This window comes from Peromyscus eremicus, chromosome 11 (genome assembly GCF_949786415.1).
Source record: "Peromyscus eremicus chromosome 11, PerEre_H2_v1, whole genome shotgun sequence".
In the NCBI taxonomy this organism is placed as follows: Eukaryota; Metazoa; Chordata; class Mammalia; order Rodentia; family Cricetidae; genus Peromyscus; species Peromyscus eremicus.
This window is the reverse complement of record NC_081427.1, coordinates 50965678-50985826: the sequence shown is the minus strand read 5'-3', so window position 1 is coordinate 50985826 and position 20149 is coordinate 50965678. Positions and strand designations below refer to the sequence as shown.

Below are 20149 nucleotides of genomic sequence, written 5' to 3'. Positions count from 1 at the left end.
CAGGCTTGCTCTACAATACAATGACTACTGGGACCTTAAAATGTAGCCACCGCAAAATTCAGCAACTGATTTTTTTTTTTAAGTTTAATTAACAGATGTGGCCTGAAGTAGCTAAATGTAGGCTGTGACCACAGTATTTAAGACTGCAATCTGAGAACCTGAGCAAAGGCAAATTCTGATAATGAAAAGTTTGAGTCATTTTCTGCTACACAGACCCCAAAATGAAGACATCTTTGTCCAAGATAAGGCATCCCTGATTGCACTCCATAACCTACAAATCTCTCCATCTGGCTTCCTGGGAGACTCTGCCTCATGACACCACCATCTCATAGCTTTTTGACATAATAAAGGTAGAGTAGCTATCCATTAACTTTCTAGAAGGCTCCTATGCAGAAGGCTGATGAGATGAAGGACTTCATTCCTAGAACCAAGATATCTAAGAATAGGGGTAGTAATCTGTTCTGAGTTAGTAGTAAGTTTGATTTTATAGGTGATTTCTATGAAAAACCCAGCAATGAGATCAGTCAATTTTAAATGTCAAGATGTGAAACATTTTTGAAAAGTGCTTACAATATACATGTATTTATTAAAGATTTATAACCATTTTAACTAAAAGCACTGTAAAATTTAAAAAAAAAAAAAAGCTGATATGGAAGTATAGGCCTGTAATCCATCATGTGGGAGGCTACAACAGGAAGATCATAAGCTAAAAGATAGCCCAGGCTACCCAGGAGAACACTGGCTAGAAGAGAAATGCAAACAACACGCACGCACACATGCACGCACGCACACCAGCAGCAGCAGCAGCAGCAGCAGCAGCGGCAAAGGGCACACCATTTCATTTCCTTTGATAAACTATAAACCACTTCCCTTGGCTCTCATGTTTCAGCTCACAACAGTATCCTCTCCCACAAACACCTTCCCTCCTCCACTGAACAAAATGAAGGTCATCCCGTCCATGTACGTACGTACGTACGTACTAGAAGGGAAACGGAAGGTAGAGAAGTGGTGTAAAGAAATACTATCAAGCAGGATTCAGTACTGTGTTTTCCTGCTAAGGAACCCCAGCACAGCCCCAAACCCAAAAGCCCACGGCTAAGTAGTAATTACCCAAGTATGAATACCCACACTGCACTCATGCAACTAACTTGTTAAATCATTCCCCTTTCATTCACATATAACACAAGTATTTTTTATGATTAAAAAAAAAAAAAACACCCACTGGCACTGAGATCGGAATTGCTTAATAAAGTTTATCTCTTTCCAAAATCTTATCAGCAGGATCACTTCAGCAGGCAAATATGGAAACTAAATTAAATGATAATTAAAAATGTCACGTAATTGTGGTTGAAATATGCACCCAGCAGTTGCTGGTTCGGCAAGGGCTACCAGTAGAGGCGTTTCCATCCCTCTCTCTACTACAGCTGAAAAAAAAAAAGAAAAAAGAGAAAAAGAGTCGAACTGTCTTGTTTTCCTTTGTCTTTCCTACATTGCCTTGGCAAAGACGTTTTTGTTTGTCTTTGGTTATCCTGAGCTACAAAGTACCTTTTGTTTCACTCATACTGATGTTTCTGAAAGCCACTGTGATGGCCATGGTCACCAAACATCTGCGGGAACACTGGCCTTTTCAAACCGCTGTACACACGTATAGGAAGTAGAAGTTCTCCGGTTTGCACTGTGTCCCGTGAATGTCTAGCTGAATTTTTTTTTTTTTTTTAAGACAGAAGAAGCTTTACTGTGCAAAGGCGTCAATCACCAAAGCTGATCGAGATTTTGCAATCGAAACTTTAAAAGGCAACATTTACAAGGTGAGACAATCAAAAGAACAACAATTTTAGGATTTCCTATTCCTTAGTATAAGGTCTCTCACTCAATGCGCTTCCTCTCTGAAACATTCAGACACAGGTAATACGGCAAGTGCCTGTCGCCCGCTTTAGACAATGGGGTTATCACTAGAATTCTAAACAACATTCTAAAACAAATGTTATTTTCCTCAATAATCCGAAACCCAACTATTCTCGAATTCCATTCAATGCACTAGACCTATATATCTATCATTAGATTTCATCAGAGGAGATTCCAGCAGGAAGCAGCAATTACTGGGAATGACTAAGCTTGGTAAGTTGTTGATTAGTCCATGATGAATCATCAAATCATAGTCTGAAAAATCCTAATGGTACCAAAAGTTAGTTTTAAAAAAAACTACAGAACATATAGGTTGGGGCTAGCAAGCAAAACGCAAATTAGCAGCACGAACCTCTAAATTTTACATATAAATTCCATTTGATGTGATTTTTCTAGATATTCTTAACCTGAAAAGGAATGCACTTTGATTCGGAAACTCGACATAATGCATTGTCTCAGGTCTGCGGAATCACGTTCATTCTCAAGCATCTGGAAACATCTGTGGACTTCCTGGCACATCCAAGCCCAGTTTCTCACTTAGCCAAATCATTTTTCACTGGAAGCAGTCAAGGTTGTGCAAGGAAAAAGAAGCAATGTGAAAACAGCCAAAAGGTCTGAAAGGGGAGAATCTAACCCATGTATAATTTCTAAAGAAAGGCAGACTCGGTCAGGGTCAGCCTGCCTTTCACACTCACAAGAACTCCGATGAACCAGGGAGCCCTAGGTCATAGAAGAAATTACTCATGCTTCAACGGAGGCTGCATTTTCTGTTTGCTCTCTCTGCAGGCCTTGGTGACAACCAATCACACAGAACAGAAGAGACTCTCTCCAAACTGAAGCCCTGCCCAAACTACTTACTCGGGCAAGCCTCAACACTCCTAGGCACCAGCGGTGTGTGGGAGATAGGAGCATTGTGTGCTCTAAATGGTGCCAACACCACTAAGTGCAAGATGAAACCAACACACAGCTGCACCTTTTGGAGGCATTCTCCATTAAAAAAAAAAATTAAAAAGAAAGAAAAGAAAAAGACATTTTAAAGTTGGTGCCTGGCAGGACTGAGTGGAAAGTTTAAGGAGAAACATCAAAACGGCAGAGACTGCCCAAGCCAAGGATTTCATTCCTAATGGGAGCAGCTTGGAAGTGTGTAAAAAAACTGCTCGTTACCATTCAAAATGTAACTTGAAATACACAGGAAAGAAAGGATATATGCAAATGGGAACTGATATTAAATCAAGATGTTAAATTGTCTACTGACTTGCTGAATCCAAACTTTATTTCTGTCTGAAACAATTTTCTCTTGTGACTTCAAAAGAAAAAAAAAAATAGTGGCCACAAATCAAAGCAAGCCCAATTCTTTCCTTAAACAAACTCTATAAGCACGTTCATACTATCTACCTGTAAGAGCTAATACCTCGGACTTCAAACTTGCTAAGCTCTGTGAGCTGCAAACCACATCAAAAGCTGGTGTGCTCTTTGAGCAAGACAGTTAACACTAAAAAATAAAAACAAAGTAAAAAAAGGTTCATTAATTTTGGTACACACTGGTTTCATCAGTATTGCTGTTATGATGAAAAGCACAGAGACATGGGTTTCCAGCCTTGTGGTACCACGTACCGACAGTAATCTTGGACAAGTTAATTAACTTGGACCTGAGTTTTTTCATCTGTAAAATGGGAGTAATTTTATGAATTAGTAATGATTAGTGAACAACATATCCTCAGTGGACACAGTACTCAGGGTATAGAAAGCACAATCGTTATTAATATTGGAATTATTCAAGGAATCTTTACTATGATTAACAGATTTAAAAGGTTTTGTTTTTACACGTATAAATGTTGGTCTGTCAGTCAATATATGCACCACTTGTGTGCCTGGTGCCAAAGGAGGCCAGAAGAGGGCGCTGGATCCCCTGGAACTGGAGTTACTGATGGTTATAAGTTGCCATGTGGGTGCCAGGAACTGAATTCAGATCCTCTGAAAGAGCAGACAATGTTCTTAACTCCTGAGCAATCTCTCCAGCCTCATTAATAGATTTTTAAATATTCATTCATGATGTCAAAATTTAAGACCAGAACTATCTATACATAATATTAAGAAACTTTTCTTAGTACTTCTTAAAGGAGGGGAACATGTCTGACAGTAGATATTAACATTTTGCCTCTTGTTCTATAAATAATACTCAGTACCTTTAGAAGTCAACTCAAATATTATATTATTTTTAATTTATCATATTTTCTCCCCAATAAGGGCCATAACACTAATCTGTCTGAATTGTTTGACTTCAGTTCTCTGAGTGTAAAGGAAAAACTAAGTTGGAACGATGGTGTAATAAATTATACTAAGCTTCCAGAAACAAGATGGGTTTTTCTTTGGAGGAGCGGGAAGATAAAAGTGCAGGCAATGAAAAATGGGAACTGATACGAAATGAAATCTTCAGGCATGGCCACATTGTTTTCAGAGGTAACTGCTAACATGGAATTTTTCAAAACTGCTCATAGATTTAAACTGAAGTCTGCAAGTCCTTGTAGCTAGCTACCCTGCACTTCTTAGTTCTTCCTAGCTCCGTGTTCATCTCCCCTATCCCTTCAAGGGGAGAATGGGAGACTCCGCCCACTTACTTTTATTTCTACATAACAGACTGGCAGAAAGAAATGGCAGGCAAAGGTCTTATGAAGAACAAGCGGGCACACAGCTCTGCCTCTGCTAAAGCCTTAAAGTGACTAGAAAGAATACTGAAGCCCACACAAGGTTACACTTAATCTCTGACCGGCAGGCTAATTAATTGTGATCCTTATCACCTAAATTGGAATCTGATGTAAAGATGACAACTCACAGTGCACAGCAAATTAAAATGCTGAGCAGGAGGTAAATAGGGAAGAAAGTGAGCGCGTGTGCACACATACACACACACCAGAAAATAAATTATAGTTGAATCCAAGGAATTCCAGAGGCCAGTGATTTATAAGGAAGTTGGTCTTTTGGTCCATTGGCTTAGAAAGACGTCATTTGTAGCATGACTCAGATGTCCCATAAAGGAAAGAATGGGGAGATGGGGATGGGGAGGGAAAAAAAACAATCACATTTCATGCACATGGTAGGCACTTGGCTCTTTGTTGAATGAGTGAATGAAGGACTGTTAATGACACCAGCTAGGAGCCGTGTCCCCACACTATTTCACACACATGCTCTTATTTATTTTTCACAGCAGTTCAAAGATGTCTACTCTTTATTCTTCTTTATTTAAAAGGCAAGGAAATAGATGTAGAGAAATTAAGTCATTTGGTCAATGTCATAAACTCCTAAGTAGTGCACATGCATTCTGCTTGGGCCTATTCTCTCTCCACTGGTCTCTGGCTAGGGAAAGAAACCTATGTTTTCCAAAATTTCCTTTCAAGGTTCCCAAATTTCAGTGGTAGCTGCACTTAAGAGCTGCATAAGACATGTGATACTCAATCCCATAAGGTGACGCCCATAATATTTACTGGTGGGTTTAAGCACAGCCACCTTGATGGCAGCATCAGTGTGTGTATATTCTCCCCCAGCTAGACAGTAAATATGTTCTCCTCGGCTTTCACGCTATTGTGATGTACAAATAACCAGCACCGTGCACAGTGAAGCAATAGGAGCCCCCATTGGCAGCAGATGGAGGAAGGGGCATACAGCAGAACTAGATGACCGGGAGCTGACAGCAATGCTCATGTCTCTCCCACATGAACCTGATAATCAATTTCAGAGTCAAACTTATAAAACACGTTACAAATGCTACAGTGAAGCCCGATCATAAGAAAAAAGCCCCAAAGGCGATTTAGAGGAAATGGATGGGACAGAAAGTTATCACAGTGACATCAGAGGCCAGAAAGACATCTGATTTAGGCTAGCAACCACTGACCACGCAGAAGCAGGTGCTGGCAGGCCAAGGGAGGGCAGAGCTTGAGAAGGAAAAACTGCCAAAGAAGCAGAGTGGTCCAGCTGAACAGTACTGAGAGTTTTAAGAAAGCCTGGATGGAAATTAGAGGCAAAAAGGAACCCTCAAATCCCACCCTAGGAACCCCGGGGAGCCAGGCCTTTTCTCTGACATTTACATACTGAAAATATACTGGAAACTTGAATTGGTCAGCGAATGCCTGGCTATGTTCCACCTAGACCCTACAATTAATATTTTGCCAAAAATGTTATAAATATTTTTGGTGCATCTCAAGGTAAGAGGCACAAATTAGTTGTCATGGACTGTATCATGGTCCCCATAATTCATAGGTTGAAGCCCTCTGAGGTACCAACACCCACCCCAAAGTGATGATACTCAGAGACAGTCTCTGGAAGGTTATTGAGTTTAGAGGTCATGGGGGTAGGTCCTTCACGATGAGATTTGTGTTCTCATCATCCTTTCCAGGGGAGGATGGATGCATGGAAGGAGGTCATGTCCAAGCTAGGAAGAGGCTCCTAGACTAGGTCTTCACCCAGTTACCAGACCTTACTAAAGTTCTATGATAATCTGAGCTCATGTATCAGCAACCATACATAAAGTGAAAAAAAAAGTCCCTCTGTCTAGGAAAAGTCAGTCAAAATACAAACTCTTTAAGTATTTAGTAAACATCTCTGTGTGTCAGGATGCTTCTGACAGTGATTTACGGGAGTGCTGTCCAAGCCTTCACGCGCATACCGACAATTCTTAAGTATGTGTGGCGGAGGGCCTGGGATTCTGCATTTCCCACAAGCTTGCAGATGATACCCATGCTGCAAGATCTCAGACCACACTTTCAAGGAGCAAGAATTGAGGATGAGTGTACCAAATGTAGAGAGAAAAGCATGCTAAGAGCTAGATGCTCTGGTTCCTGATACTGATAACTCTTGCCTACATACACTTCTTCATAGGTTGGTGTTACAATGGACCTCGGTGACAAAGGACCTCAACTTGTGAGGAAGGATGACATGAGTCACAACCTGACTGAGGTCCCAAGGTAAGTCCAGCCAAGGAAAAGACTCCTTAGATTTGGTATGTGGTTTGGAGAGCAGGCAGAGAGAAAAATAGGGCATTGGAGAAGCAGTGGAGGCCAGTCACCACTGCTACCAATGGCTTCCAAGTATTAAACAGTTAGTGTGAGAAACTGCTTGACACTTTCTCCATGAGAATCTGAAGAGCCTTAGGAGGTCCTATAATTGCCCCCATTTCATAGATGAGGAAAGTAAGATTTTAAAAAAATGAAGCGATTGCCCCAAAGTCACTACAACAGGAAATGGCAAACTGACTTGAATGGATCCAGCTTGCTTTCTTGGGAGGTCCACTTTGTGCATTCTGGAGGTTACACAGCCAAGGGCAGAGGGTGCAAAGAGCTCTGCAAGAGACTGATACAAATGACCCTAGCAACATTTACAGGCCTTGGTGACAAGGAGCATGTTTGTTCAAACCGGGCTTGGGGTGGTGGGCCGGCTCTCACCACTGCTCCTGCTTTATCAGGTTTGAGATTTTGCCAGCCCACTCAGCCAGGCTAAATATTTTCAGGACAGCATTTATTAAATATTTTTCTCATAAGGCTAAACTAAGCACATTCTTCCTCAAGAATGTCATTGGGTTTATTCAGCTAAAAATAACTGGCCAACTTATCATATTTGGCAAAATATGAAGGACTCTTTGTGAATCATCAGGTGGAGGAGAGGTCCAGTAAATAATATAATACCAGGGTCTGAAAAGATGGCTCAGTGGTTAAGAGCACTGGCTGCTCTTCCAGAGGACTCGGGTTCAATTCCCAGTACCCACATGATAGTTCATCATGACTATAACTCCAGTCCCAGCAGACCCAATGTCTTCTTTTGGCCTCTGAAGGCAGTATATGCCTGTGGTACACAGACATGCAGGCAGGCAAAACCCTCATCCATGTAAAATAGATAATAAAAATGAAATAATAATACAGTGACTAGGCTATCAGAAGGGAAAGAGCAAGAGAAAGATGGATTGTGTGTGGAATGGGCAAGAAAGATGAAAGACTCAAATACTGAACGGAAAATTCTCTATAAAATGGGAGAAATACATGAGAAAACAAGCTTGTCAGTCAGACTTCTTCATTAACAAAACCTTTTAAAAAAAATCACAGGTAGAAAACTGTGCTATCTCCATCTAATAAAGGCAAACAATCTTGAGATAAAAGTAAACACAACCTTAATAGCATGAAGGTTACGGTTTGAAAGAAATGAAGCAATATGCCTTTACCACTTCTGCTCCAGGCCATTAATTCTGGTGGGCTAATACATTTTCCCATTTAAAAAGATGGCATGTTCATCAAATAAATGAACAAAAATGTATCCACCTCTTCACTAAAGAAGCGGACGGACTTAGCTTGGTTATGGTGTTAAGACTGTTAAATGAGTCGGTTGAAGCAGAAGATGCAGTGTATCAACACATCCTCTTCAAAACACCTCCATTTGGAATTAGTACTAAGTTTCGGTGAGTTATTTTTGTCTGGCTAATCTTTTTTTCTTAACTGCACTACCAGGAAGCACTGCAGATAGAATTGTAGCAAAATATTAAGTATATATTGATTATATCTGACCTTGTTCCACCAGAGATTCTCAGAATAAGCCAACTAACGGGGAGGGGACATTTGAGGAGTGTGCGCGTTGTAATAACTGCTTAAAAGTCCGTGGGGGTGAAGTGGTCAAGTCGATACAGAGGAGCTAACTGCGAGAAGAGAAGAAGTAAAAGAAGCCCAACTCCGGGTAGGAGGTAACCAGTCCGGCTTTTTAATCAACACCTTGGCTCTTAGTGGAAACACGGTGTCCTGCAGACAGGACACAGCTGAAACTTCCTGGCTGCAAGTGGGAACGGTGGGGAAATGTTGATTTTCTATAAATGGAAATACCTGGGATGTTGTTAATGAAAAAGTACCCATGACTCAGTCTGGTGGCCAGGCGTCGTCGGGGAAGGCACTGCTTTCGCTGTGGGGTGCTTTTCTGCCATTAGCATCTCAGAGAAGACCCTTTCCATGCCGCCCCCCTCCACACACACACACACACACACACCCCACCCTCCTCCCTACAGCCGCCACTTCTCTGTTGGGCTGAACAGGAAGTGGCAGTGCCCGCACCATGGGAAGGAGTTTTGTACATTTTGTTCTATGAGATTAGCCTCGGTAACTTTATGAATTTATGAGCTGTCAACTCCTTTTTCAACTGCTATAGAATAGGCTTCTTAGAAATTGTAGCTATAAATAAAACAACAGATGTTTTCAATTGGCTCCAAGAGCGCTTCGGCAACTTTGTTAAAGGAGAGAAGTTAAAAGAAATCACCCCACGACTGCATTAGGGCTCCGCCTGTTGGTTGCTTTTGTAACAGCCTTCTAAAGACAAATATTTTCATTCACAAATTATTGTTTGAGGCCACTTACAAACTGTTAGACTCTAACAAAGAAACCAGGAAGGGGTTAAGAAACAAAAAACAGCTGTACCCTCTCTGTGACTTCTATTTATGTATGTATGTATATGTATGTATGTATGTATGTATGTATGTATGCATGCATGCATGCTTAGATCCTTTTCTGGGCACAATTTCATTACATCCTGGAAAAAAAAATCCAAAAAGGTAAGAAGTGAAGGATGTGTTTGATGCTTTCTGGTTTCTCTATGGGCAATGAGAGTCAGGTAACTCTGGACCAAACATTCAGTATCTCTGAGCCACATTCATGCAGCTGAGTGAAATGACCAAGGATTAATATGATCAGCTGTATTCAACCGGCTTCTAGTTCTGAAATTCTAGGATTTGGAGAGGAAACAACCTAGCTAAATACAAAATAATTCAATTTGTATTTTGCATGCCCATGAATCACTTTAAAAAGTAACTGTGTGTTCTCAGTCGCTGCTGTGCTACTGGAACTCTGGCGACAATGGGAGGTGCCCGGAGGACAGCTGGCGTCAGCACCCCGTCCAGGTTACTTCAGATGTGTGTGCGCCGCACGTGAGAAAGTGCGAGAGTGGCAGCCAATTCCTGACACATCATCTCGTTACAATGCCCTGTCATTCTGAACCCAGGGTATGGGGCTCAAAGGGGCGTCTGCGAACTAGGTACACATTTTCACTTTGCCACAATGAGCAGTCCACACAAAGGGACTGAAGGATTCTGGTGGCTTCCTACGTGGACCTCGTGGAAGACAGGAGGCCAGTGTATAAGTAGTGACTGCTCCAAATCGGACCTCAACGATGATGACGACGACAGTGGAGCTTCTGCGTGTGCTGACGCGTGGGGAGGGAAGAACAGGGAACTGAGAAGAGCATAAAGCCAGCAAGGGAGGGAAGACGGAGCAGTCTCTGACCTGCAAACCACACTGCACACTCAGGGTACCTCTTGGAGGGGTGACAGCAGCCTGGAAAAGTCCATCAGTCTCACCTGGTGCTTGGGAAAGGGACTCAGAGAGATCGGGTGTGGGCACCAAGGGCCCCTGATGGTACAGCGGAGGTCCAAGAGCGCTTCTCTTCCCATATGACCTTTTTATCTTTCTCTCGTCCTCCTCCTCCCTCTTCCACACTTGAGTTATTTCTCAAAGTCATCTCTTTCGATGCCTTTGGATTTCTGACCAATGCATGTCCAGCAGCACTGCTGGGCTCTGAGAGAAAGGGGTAGAGGAGGACAAACTGCCTATGAACTAGTCAGTGACGGTAGGTAGAGGTGGGTGACCCCGAGGAACCTACCCTGACCCCCAGGCCCTAGGGCTTTCTGAGTTTATGTGTTCCCCAGAGGAAACTTGCCGCTCAGTTATTGAATTCTTCAGAAAAATCGTACCTTCTTCAAAATGTGGTCATGGAAAATAATCCCAAGCCACACAAGATCAGAAACAATCCACTGAGCCCAGAGCAACTGAACTGTAGGGACGACCATGACAAGAGCCCATGGCCAGCACTGTGATGCCTTTAACATGTGCTGTGTTCTGCACTGCTGGGCTTGAGCAGCTTTAACTGAAATTTCCGACTTCAGTCGTCCACCACCCTGTGAGGAGAGCTCTGTAATCCCTGTATTTAGGAGGAGGGGGAGACGGCTGACTGAGTTCAGTCTCACAGAACTGAACCGGTCAGAGCCAACATTCAATTCGAGGGACTCCCTGTGTACCAAGTGCCTTCAAAAAACGGACAGTCCAGAGCCAGACGGCAAAGTTAGACATGGTTCTGTGGGCAAAAACTGACTTGGGAAGGTGAGAACGCCTCCCTGATTGGTCTGGCTCCCTACGGAACACATTCTTCTTTTCCTAAGAGTTCACACAATGCACAGCATATCTGACTGTTGGCTACCCAATGGGAACAGGCTCCATCATGGTGACATTCACCTCTCCTCACTCCTGAAAATCACAACGTGACAACAGCTTGTGGGCACAGTTCTGTCCTTTCCCAACTGACCATTCACTCTGGAAGGGAAAAGTCAGATCTGAAAAGAAATCAAACGGAACACATCACACGGTCCCCATGTAGACTCCAGACCACGTCAGGGTCTGCAACAGGGGCTTTGAATGGAAGCAGGTATGTAACTGAGTTTTGTAGTAGCTACATTAATCTTTCACCTACTCTCATAAATATGAAATATGGCCACTTCAACATATAACAGATAAAAAGAATTAAGTAGGAATTGTATAGGCTACATTTCTACCCATGTCATCCTCAGAACCAGCTCAGTCAAGAACAGCGACCTGCCAGCAGCTCAATGTGGCTGTGACCTGAGCATGGTAGACCCTGGAGTGGGCAGTGGTGCTTTTTCAAATAGTCCTCCAGTCTTTCTCAGCGCGACCTTGGTTATCTTGGGAAGGTAGTCGTTTAAAAATCAAAATTACTAAGACAAACAAATGAGGGACTAGACTGTAGTGTTACAGGAGGGTCAAATAGGAAGGTGCACTTCTACTGATGGCACATAACCACTCAAAACGGCTCAGCCCTCCTGGGCAAGCATTTGGGCTGAGCTGAGTGGGAGCTGGGAGCACCCACAGCACTTGACACAAGCAAAGAGCCTACTAAGAACTTACTAAATCAGCTGTCCAGAGGTTGTCATGGTGTCCAGCATGAGGTCAGGACATCAGCAGGGCTGTAGTGAAATGCTCTGATTAACAAAGTGGTTGCATCTGATGATGCATCCATCTGCTCCTGGCTTCTCCTTAAAATGAGCAGGAAGTTTGTGTGCCTCCTGTTTCGAGACCACTGTCTGCTGACTGCACATGACAGAAGGTTCAATTACCTGGGAAAGGCTGGCATCGCTTAGCCATTAAGCCAGAAAGCCCACAGTCTGCTTAGGTTCACATCTGGACAATATGAGCTGCAATAATTTCATTTATAAAATTAGGGGTCATTAACATGCCCCATAATGGCTGAAAGACGAACGAACAGAAGTTACAATATAAAAGGGGTGGAGGTAGAAATATCTACCAATATTAGAGGCAGAGTCAGGTACCTTCATGAGCTGTGCTTCTTCTTGATAAGACGGTCTAATGGTGTACATTTTTATAGCACAGTCGCCACCAGTTCAGTCTTTATAGACCGTTTAGGTTAATGACCTCATTCTTATAAAGACATAGAACTATTTTTCAAGGGTGGTGGTTACAATCTTAAGTCTAAGCTGCACGAAGTCTGGAAACACCAACAAGAAAGAGATGGCTAAAGAGAACAGCAGAGCCATGCTGCCTGCCGCTCCTTACGCTGCGACACAGTCTTCTCGCACGAGGTAGCTGCCTGCTGCTCTGTCCTCGAACCTGACTCTTTACAAGTACATGGCCGCGAAGCGTCGACCCAGCTCCTCCTCGACTAGAAACGATGAGTTTCATAACTCAAATATCTATTCATAGTTTGGGCCCAGAAGAGAGTTTCTTTTAAACAGGTGAGTGTCTTTTGTTCTCTCTGAGGGCAAGGTGTTCGTGGGGGGGGGGGGGGGGGGGCAGCAGAAACCAGAATTACAGACAATTCTCATCTTGGATCACATGTTATAAATTAACAAAAGACACCACGTTAAAAAAAAAAATGATTATTCAGGGGAAGCAGCAAGAAAAGAACAGAAAGCTGTGTTTTCCACAGGGAATCTCCCTTAGAAATGTCATTTCCTGGGTGGCAGATGCTGCGTGCATGGAGTGCCTGAACAGGCACAACTAACACAGAACAGCGAGTAGCTATTCCAGGCATAGAGTCTCCTCTCAATTAAAAAAAAAAAAAAAAAAAAAAAAAGGCTATGCGGTAAATGGTCGGTTAGAAATGTTAATCTACTCTGCAAAAATCATCTAATGAAGGAAGAATGTAACTGGGCAGCATATGTATAAAAGCAGAAGCAGAACATAATACATTCAAAGGATTTTACACCCTGTGCATGAAATATTCCACCTGGCTGCCATGACCGCATTAAGCCAAGAGGCCAACTTCACGGTTACTCTGTAGTGTCAGCCATCTTTCTGTTCGACACAAGGGGTGAAGCTGGAGGGAACCTCATGGTTCCGCTTGTCATCCACCCGTCTGTATTTCGCTAACTTCCCAATTCGGTTAATTGCTCCTCTAACTCAAGATGCTCAAGGGAGGTTAGGGCAAGTCCAGATGTGGTGGTGATCTAGGCCCACTCCTGCCTTGGACCAGACCACCCAGCATCCCAGCTTTCTGTGACACCTAGCATAGCAGTAGCCAAGAAGCCTCTATAAAGTACTTCTGACCTCTCCCTACAGTGGCCATACCTGAGGATGCTCTATACTGCAAGATAGGTCCCAACGTACCACCTCTCCCAAAATCCTGCAGGGTCACGGAGCCACAAATATCCAAGTGAATGCACTTCAATGCAATTGCCATTCAATGAGGCAGAACACAGGGCTTGTGCTTGTTGAACAACTGCCCTTCTTTCCCAGACCCCTTTTAACTTGCCAATGTTTTCCTTCTTCCATATTCACTCATTCATATTCTCTCTGTCTCATTCATTCCTTCATTTTCTCTCCCTGGGCCCCTTGGCCCTTCCTCCCAGTGACCATCCTCCCCAGTCTATGAGAAAGCTCAAGGTTGCAGGTACTCTCTGGCCTTTGCTCACACAAAAGCCTGCCTCTTTAACTGACTAAAAGAAAAATCCATCACACTGATACAGGAAATATGAAATGGGGAAGCAAGAACATGGTCAGTTTTCACAGAGTATCAAGCCCAGTTCTCACTGTAAGGACGTGAGGAACAGTCTCCCTTGAAAAAAAACGACTGCTCACTGATAGGAATCACTGGAAAAATGTAATTAAGATTATCAACACTCCACACAATGGATTTAATATTAGAGATCAAGATATGCAATCCTACTCACTTGACCAGAATCAACTTTACTACCATAGGAGTACAGGAAGCAAGCCATAAATTGATGTTGCATGTAAAACATCACAAAATGATTTTATATATATTGTGTTTAGAGACTCTTAAAAAAAAAACAAAACTAAAGACAAACACAGAGTGGGATGGGGAAAACACTAAGCTAATAAGCAACTTCAAACTGTTTCCATTAAGGAACAGGAAACGTCTAGTTGGGAAAATCAGTTTACTGTGAACTCAGCCATTTTGAATCAACAGATACTTGCTTTTAAAGACTTCCCTGAGTCCTCTTCTACAAATTCAGGGTCTGACTTCCTGAAAGCAGGTACTTCAGAGAAATACTAAAACTGTACCCCCAAGGACCCTAAGTTACTTAGGCTGCAAAGCCTAGGCCCCTGCAGCTACTGGCCATCAAGGCCCCAATCAGTTAGGACTGCAAGTAACAGAATTGGGAACTCAAGGAAATGCAGATCGCTGGAGCCATGAAATTCCCTCTAACTTCACCCTTTCTGTCTAATTTGCAAAGCCCAATACTCCAAAAGGTGAGGTAAGAATATTCTCCGAGTTAGACTCTCTCCCCACAATAGCTGTGAGTGACTACAGGATCCGTGCTGTGTGGGAGCGGGTCAGCTGACACCTTTCACTTTCATCCTGATTTCCTCCCTTCAGATGAAGCACAGTGGGGCCTGAGTAAGCCCGAGAAGCTCAAAGAATGCTGTGTAAACAGAGAGGCTGAGATGAAGATGTAGACAGCTTCAATACGCTTACGCATTTCCCTCCACCCCATCACTAAGCACGGCCTTGTGTTCCCCAAGGATGATTCTGCAGGGCAGAGTTCCATTAACTCCTGGTCCCGTAAGAGTCACAAAGCTATACCCAACAAGTGATGTTCTTCGCTCCATTGCTAAAGCAGACAGTGAGGCTGCTCTGGAGGCTGACCCAAGTAATCAAATTATTCCAATATCGGTGGTCAAGAGTGAATACCAACTAAGTTTTTGGGAAGGTCCTGACTTCAGAACTTGTTCCTGAACACATTAACTTCCTTTTTTTTTAAGCTACAAGTGAGCTTTCCACATGTGTGGCATTGGAAAATCTTTGACAACATATTCAGGATGACTGAAGGTGTCCTCGAAAGCCCAGGACTGATGCTTCTCTGCTAACTTTAGACAATCAAACGGTGTTAAATTTCATCATCTATTTAAAAATCTTAGAAGTTCTAAAAAGCTCGGTAGCAACCCAATGGCTAAAAGCATTCCAGGTCCTTCTGGATTTATTCCCCTCAAAGGCTCTCTCCCCAGACATGCTGCCTCAGAGCCACATCGAATCCATCCCTGGGGTCAGAGCCCGACTTGCCTGTGTCAGCCGGGGACACTGGCAAAAGGGCCTTGGAGGTTACCCAGTGGAAAATTTAGGAATAAGATTCCAGAACCTCAGGAAACTCTGATTTAATTTAAGATACTGTTTTGTTTGCCTCGTGGAAGAAAAAAAGTAAAAGGCAACTGAGGTAATCTGCACCTCTGCATTCCATAAAATTTAAGACCTACAAAAAAAAAAAAAAAAAAAAGAGACTGTGGGTCGAAAAAACAGTTAAGTTCTTCCAAAGGTGTCATCTCTTGAATTACAGTAAAACCTAAGTTACAACTGGAAATCAAGACACTTCTTGGTCCATTCAGACCAACCCAAGACTAACCATGATTTACGGATTAAACTGATATTTCTATAGTCCTAGACTTAGGGTCTTGACAGCATCATTTTTCAATTGAAAATTTCACTAAAATTAAGCCTTTGTTACATAGTTTTTACACTGAAAACACCCAGATGATGCACACACACACACAAGCACGCACACACGCACGCACGCACGCACGCACACACGCAAAAGATCCCAACATCTCAGCGCTACATCATGTCATTCCTCCTTCTATGATTTTACTTTTTTCTTTTAGGGAGGAGAGTGTAGGTGGGGATCGATAACCCCTCCAGTCCTTTTTCAATCTGAAATCCATAACTCAAATTTCTTTTCAGTAAACTTTCCATTTTTCTATTCTGATAGGAGAAGACAGGAGGAAGCGGCCACACAAAGCAATGGACCACGTAGATGAAGAATTAATGCGTTCTTGGGAATCTCTCCTGGCTAAGCTTTATTTTGGTAGCTGTGCCCGATGAATAGGGACCTCACAGGAGTCCCCAGAAGTTTGCTCTGACATTGATGGATACTGACTCATATCTCTTTCAGATGTGCAGATTCCCTATTGACTGGCCATACTGATGACCAAATAGACAACATGTGAACATCTCTTGAGATCCTGGGAACATGAGTGAGAAGATGACTCACTCAGTCCATGGAATGTTTGCTGCACATGCAACGGGACCTGAGTTTGCATCCCCAACACCCACATTAAAAACCTGGAAGAACCTGTCTGTGATTCTGGCAGCTGGATCCCCGGAGTTCATTGGCCAGCTAACCTAGCCTAATCAGTGAGCTCCAGGTAGAGAGAGAGTTTCTGTCACAAAAAAGTAGGATGGAAGGGTTGGAGAGATGGCCCAGTGGTCGGTACTGCTAGCTGCTCTTGCAGAGGACCCTGGTTCAGTTCCCAGCACCCATATGGCAACTAACAACCACCTGTTACTCCAGTTCCAGGGAATGGAGCATCCTCTTCTGGCCTCCACAGGCACCTAGAATGCACATGGTGCATATACCATACATGCAGGCAAACACTCATACACATAAATACATATTTTTTATGTAGAAAGTGACTGAAGACACTAGGCACTGACCTCTGACCTCAACACACACAGAGACCTGCATGAATGTGAATACACACAAAACACAAACATATACATACATCACACATACAATAAAACAAAACAAAATTTATAAAAGTATAAAACCTAACACTGTGACCCTTGGGGGTACAGAATGCCACTTTCTTAGAGTGGGCACAGATGGGCTCAGCGGTTTCTGTGTCAGCCACTCTTCCCAGGAAGCAAATGTTCCACCTGCGCGGTCTAATGCTGTGTGAACATGACTTCACTGAAGTAGGCAGGAAGCATGCGTTCCAGTTACCATAAAGAACTCCAGTAAGGCAAATGTGTGTACCAGATTCCAACAGCTCTGCTCATGGTAGGTACTTGCAAGCATGCCTAAAAGTCCCAGCTGCTTTTAATTAATAGCACATGCTGGGAGCACCTAGCCTAACTTAGCAAAATATCACTTTATTTTAAATAGGATTCTGAACATTTTTTATAAGCACTGGATCCATTTATTTTTCAAGTCAAATAAATAACCCCAAAATAAATTTAAACTGGGCTCTTTTAAAAACAGTCATATTTCACATTGAATGTGCTCCTGAGGCCAGAGGAAATGGTCTTTCCTTTCCCAAACTTTTTAGCCAAGTACTCACAAACCCCGTTTCTTCCCAAGAATATTTGCTTTTTTTTTTTTTTTTCAAATTTCTCAGAGCCCACTTTTAAAAGGCTGGAACTTTTCACAAGGCAAAATAGTTCCATTTGCTTGTTGGCTCCTTCTCTGAGTCCAACTTGGATCCTATGGGACACATAAACCCTTGACTGAAATGCAGGCTAAGTGTCATGAACCATGCTAAGATATTGGTCAACCACAGCTCAAAGTACAAATTCAAAGCGAGATGAGAAGCTAGCTCTAAAGCGAGTGTGGCAAGCAGACACACCACTGAGCATTACTCTTTAAGCCAAAGTAACAGAAACATACAAGGAGAAAATACACATTTTATGACTAATTGGGGGAGTAAGACCAGTAGGTAGCCAGGTGGCCGTGACTATGCTAGGAAGATGGGACAAGGTAAATATAGATTCACGTTTACCCTGAATTCCTTAAGTCCTTAACTGTTTCGTCAAATACATTTGTAGGGCCTGGGATGCTGTCTCAGTGGGTGCTTGTTAAACATGGTTGAGGTCCTGGGTTCAATCCCTAGCATTGAGGGGAAGAAAAAAAAAGAGTGCAGGTACTATATGGGGGAAAAAAAATGAGCAGAAGAGGAAAAAATTGAACAGCAGAGAAAAAAAAATACAAAAATACAAAAGCTTTTGCCTTGGGGAAAAAAAAAAGTGGCTCTTGGTTTTCAGCGTCTGTGCTGTGTAGCCAACCACCACTGGGTGGCAGTGGGGTTTTATTTCGGGAGAGTGATCAGTGAGCATGGGTGACTCAAGTCTTTTCTCCAACATGCAACATGCCTGGCCCCAAGGCCCCGGAGGATATGAGGAAGCGGGCGGGGGGAGGCTCTTTTCTACAAAGAAAGGTTGGGGACCTCTGACCTAGAAATCAAAAACCTCTGTCTGATTTTCAATAAGTTTCTTGAAAACTACTATCAAAGTATGGAACTGAAGACCAAAACAAATTAGAAATTCTAAATAATTTCTAAGAGTTTGGAATTCAGGCAGCACATGCCACATACATGCACACATCTGCATGCATGCGTGCAGGCAGGCAATGCACGCGCGCGCACACACACACACACACAGACACACACACTCACACACTTCTGCAGTCTGCTACTGAGATATTGTCATCCCGAGCCCAGTAAAGAAACCGAAACCACACCTACTTTTTCTGGTGAACTTGATGGCTTCACCACACTTTTCAATGGTACACTTTTCCCTCCTTCCCTTTGGGGGTGGGGGTGGGGAGTCAGTAACCTCACCAGTGACAAGCTTTGCTTTCAGTAGGGACATTTGCCAACTTAAACAGCATCTCCCAGGGCAACAGGATAATCAAAGACACATGTAGGCCCTCGCTGTCGTCAGATACAAGCAAGCTCAACCTCCGCCTGAAATTGAGCCTATAATTCGGCTGATCCTCAGGCTTGAAAAAGGTGTGGTCCAGAGGGTCTAGAATACAGCCCTTGACTTAACAGCAGAGAAGGGACCCAGGAACAAACTTTTTGGTCTCTCCAGGGCTTCTAACCAGCACTGCTCCTTCAAAGGAGACACTGGAAGGCCAGCTGCTCTAATACTTGGCAGATGAACACCTTCAGATACAAAGCCCTGAAATCTTCCTCCCTTCTGCTGACAAAACTTGGGCACTGTTAGCCAAGCTGGATCACCAGGTGTCAGCAGAATCCATCCAGTGGGTCACTCCTGCCCACAGCCAAGGCCTCACCCACCCCAAACCAGGGTCAAAGCCCCAGAGACTCTTAATCTGGGGCTGCACTTTCTGTCGTTGCCCCCTCCACTCCCCCACCCCCGGCCCCCATGTGCCTTGCTCTGTGCATCTAGAAAGACTTCAAAACTGTGCAAAGTCTAAAAAGGAGAAAGAAAGAACAGAAGTTGTGATGCTAGTCCACAAAACTGCTTCCTACCTACCCTCTGCGGCTGACATGTGTCATGGTCAAGGGCTGATTCATCCAGTCCACAGGAACTCAAAGCTGCCCCCACCCACAGGCCATTGGACCCATCAATGGCTTACAAGCACCCAGAGCCCTTGGTTTTTCTTTTTTTTTTTTTTTTGTTTTTTTGTTTTGTTTTGTTTTGTTTTTGGGGTTTTTTTTTTTGGTCTTTTTTTTTTTTGTCTTTTTTGTTTTGTTTTTGTGGTACTGGGATTAAACCCAGAGCTCCCTGCATGTTAGGCAAGTACTCTACCACCGTGCTGGCTAGTTTTATTTCAACTAGCCCATTTTGGAAGAAGGGATCACAGTTAAGAAAATGCCACCACCAGATTGGCTTGTAGTGGGTTCTTTTTTTTTTTTTTTTTTTTTTGATTGATGATTGCTGAGAGAGGATCCAGCTCACTGTGGGCAGTAACTCCCTTGGGCAGTGGTCTTTGGCGCAGTAAGAAAGCAGGCTGAGTAGGCCATGGGAAGCAAGTCCATAATCTACTTTCCTCTATTGCCTATACATCAGTTCCAGTTTCCAGGTTTCTGCTTTGAGTTCCCACCCTGACTTCCCTGGAATAAATCTTTTCCTCGCCAGGTTACTTTTGGTCATGGTGTCT

The 20149-nt window shown here is 43.2% G+C and overlaps 1 protein-coding gene and 1 long non-coding RNA gene across 2 annotated transcripts in view; one reads left to right on the top strand and one right to left on the bottom strand.

The window, feature by feature from the left end:
• The window catches only part of Pik3r1 (phosphoinositide-3-kinase regulatory subunit 1), a 72906-nt gene that overhangs the window by 27014 nt on the left and 25743 nt on the right, over positions 1 to 20149 (bottom strand). The window lies entirely within an intron of this gene.
• Positions 6771 to 16275, top strand: LOC131921463 (uncharacterized). The gene is made up of 3 exons (XR_009382011.1): positions 6771 to 6863; positions 8464 to 8623; positions 16235 to 16275. It is a non-coding gene; the product is annotated as an uncharacterized LOC131921463 (long non-coding RNA).